This window comes from Ascidia mentula, assembly GCF_947561715.1.
Source record: "Ascidia mentula chromosome 2 unlocalized genomic scaffold, kaAscMent1.1 SUPER_2_unloc_25, whole genome shotgun sequence".
NCBI classification, from domain to species: Eukaryota; Metazoa; Chordata; class Ascidiacea; order Phlebobranchia; family Ascidiidae; genus Ascidia; species Ascidia mentula.
In genome coordinates this window covers 1-2,500 of record NW_028113671.1, presented here as the reverse complement: position 1 = coordinate 2,500, position 2,500 = coordinate 1, and the positions used below count along the sequence as shown (strand labels likewise).

At 62.2% G+C, this 2,500-nt stretch overlaps 2 non-coding genes and 1 pseudogene across 2 annotated transcripts in view; all 3 read left to right on the top strand.

Annotated features, from left to right (window-relative positions):
* Positions 1 to 352, top strand: part of LOC145915825 (small subunit ribosomal RNA) — a 1,824-nt gene extending 1,472 nt beyond the window's left edge. The window contains exon 1 of the ribosomal RNA XR_014404141.1: positions 1 to 352. This exon is cut by the window's left edge and continues 1,472 nt beyond it. This is a non-coding gene — a ribosomal RNA (small subunit ribosomal RNA).
* A 260-nt stretch (positions 353 to 612) lies between these two features.
* On the top strand, positions 613 to 766 carry LOC145915823 (5.8S ribosomal RNA). Its single transcript, XR_014404139.1, has one exon. It is a non-coding gene; the product is annotated as a 5.8S ribosomal RNA (ribosomal RNA).
* Positions 767 to 1,010: 244 nt separating this feature from the next.
* LOC145915839 (large subunit ribosomal RNA) lies at positions 1,011 to 2,500 on the top strand (annotated as a pseudogene; the record flags this gene model as incomplete).

The window sequence follows — 2,500 nt, the reverse complement described above, 5'->3', positions numbered from 1 at the left end:
GGGCCGCACGCGCGCTACACTGACCGGATCAGCGTGTCGCCGCCTAGGCCGGAAGGTCCGGGTAACCCGCTGAACCCCGGTCGTGCTAGGGATAGGGAATTGCAATTGTTTCCCTTGAACGAGGAATGCCCAGTAAGCGCGAGTCATCAGCTCGCGTTGATTACGTCCCTGCCCTTTGTACACACCGCCCGTCGCTACTACCGATTGAATGGTTTAGTGAGGTCCTCCGATTGGACCTGGCGCGTTCGGCAACGGCCGCGCCGGCGTCCGAGAAGACGATCTAACTTGATCATTTAGAGGAAGTAAAAGTCGTAACAAGGTTTCCGTAGGTGAACCTGCGGAAGGATCATTACCGGCCGATCGCCGATCGAGTGGTCGTGCGTTCGACAGGTGGAGAAGGCTCCGTATCTTGGCGGCCGCGCACGCCCTTCGTCGCTGTTGAGGCGCACGCGATTGCACTTCGGTCACCCTGTTTCGTTCTGCGCCGAGTGCCGTGGCCATGTGCCAGGCTGGCTTCATGCGTCGCCTACGGCTGGCGACCGCTCGGCCACCGCTTTTTTCGACTGTGCAATCCGGCTGGGTCGCGCTTGTCCAACTGACGAAGTCACGGAGGGCTCTTGGCGGTGGATCACTCGGCTCGCGAGTCGATGAAGGACGCAGCTAGCTGCGTGAATTAATGTGAATTGCAGGACACATTGAGCATCGACGTTCTGAACGCAAATTGCGGCACCGGGTCAATCCCGGCGCCACGCCCGCCTCAGGGTCGCGTTGTAACGTTCCCGCGCGGCGACGCGTCGGGCCGGTGCGGTGTCGGCCGTTGCCACGGTCGTCCCGCCCAGGACAGCACGAACGCAGTGTCAGCGCGCGAAACCGAACGCGGCGTGCGTCTCGTTACGAGTCGGCCTCGAAGAGGATCCCGGCCCGGAGCAGCACGGCTCGCGTTCGGGCGCGGCGCTCGCACGAGCTTCGGTGGCGCGCGCGTGTCTCTCGCAAACGAGGCACTGGATTATCGGCCTGAGGTCGGACGAGGCTACCCGCTGAATTTAAGCATATTACTAAGCGGAGGAAAAGAAACTAACGAGGATTCCCCCAGTAACGGCGAGTGAAGTGGGAAGTGCCCATCGCCGAATCCGCGCGCCTCTGCGGCGCGTGGAATTGTGGCGTAAGGAATTCGCTGCGCGTACGTCGTTCGCCGCCCGCGTCCTTCTGATCGAGGCCTCGTCCCGGTGCGGGTGTCAGGCCCATGGTGGCGGCGAGGGCGCGCGCTCTGCGTCTTCCCAGAGTCGGGTTGTTTGGGAATGCAGCCCAAAGCGGGTGGTAAACTCCATCTAAGGCTAAATACTGTCGCGAGACCGATAGCGAACAAGTACCGTGAGGGAAAGTTGAAAAGCACTTTGAAGAGAGAGTTAAAGAGTACGTGAAACCGTCGAGAGGCAAACGGGAGGGCCTGTCGAGTCGCGCGACGCTTTCAGCTGAAGCCGAGCGGAGCGTGTGGGCGTGCGGAGCCTTGCGGCCCGTCGTTCGCGCTGTCCTCCGAGCAGCTCCAGCGCACTAGCGCCGTGCGAAGGCCGCGACCGTCTGGGAGGCGGCGAGAAGGCCGCGCGCAAGGTAGCCCGCCCCCGGGTGGGTGTTATAGGCGCGCGGACACGTCGGCCCGTCGCCCGGGCGAGGAGGGATCGCCGCGTCTGCCCTTCGTGGGCCGGGCGTCCCGTCCGAGCCGGTGCGTCGCCGGTTGGGGACTGTGCTCAGTGCCCAGTTGCGGCGTGTCGGTTGCGGGTGGGCAGCGCCGCGCGAGACGCACGGGGTCCGCGGCTAACGTCAGCCACCTTCCCGACCCGTCTTGAAACACGGACCAAGGAGTCTAACGTGCGCGCGAGCCACGGGGCAGTGCGAAACCCATGGGCGCAGTGAAAGTGAATGTCGGCGCGGTCCGGCGGAGGTGAGATGCCGTCTCTCTGGACGGCCGCATCACCGGCCGATCTCGTCCGCTCTGCCGGAGAGGTCGAGCGAGAGCGTGCGCGTTGGGACCCGAAAGATGGTGAACTATGCCTGAGGAGGTTGAAGCCAGAGGAAACTCTGGTGGAGGACCGTAGCGATTCTGACGTGCAAATCGATCGTCAAATTTGGGTATAGGGGCGAAAGACTAATCGAACCATCTAGTAGCTGGTTCCCTCCGAAGTTTCCCTCAGGATAGCTGGCGCTCGGTGGTCGCAGTTTTATCTGGTAAAGCGAATGATTAGAGGCCTTGGGGACGAAACGTCCTCAACCTATTCTCAAACTTTAAATTGGTAAGAAGCCCGGCTCGCTCGGCTGGAGGCGGGCATGGAATGCGAGTGCCAAGTGGGCCACTCTTGGTAAGCAGGACTGGCGATGCGGGATGAACCGAACGCCCGGTTAAGGCGCCCGACGCGACGCTCATGAGAGCCCACAAAAGGTGTTGGTTGATCTAGACAGCAGGACGGTGGCCATGGAAGTCGGAATCCGCTAAGGAGTGTGTAAC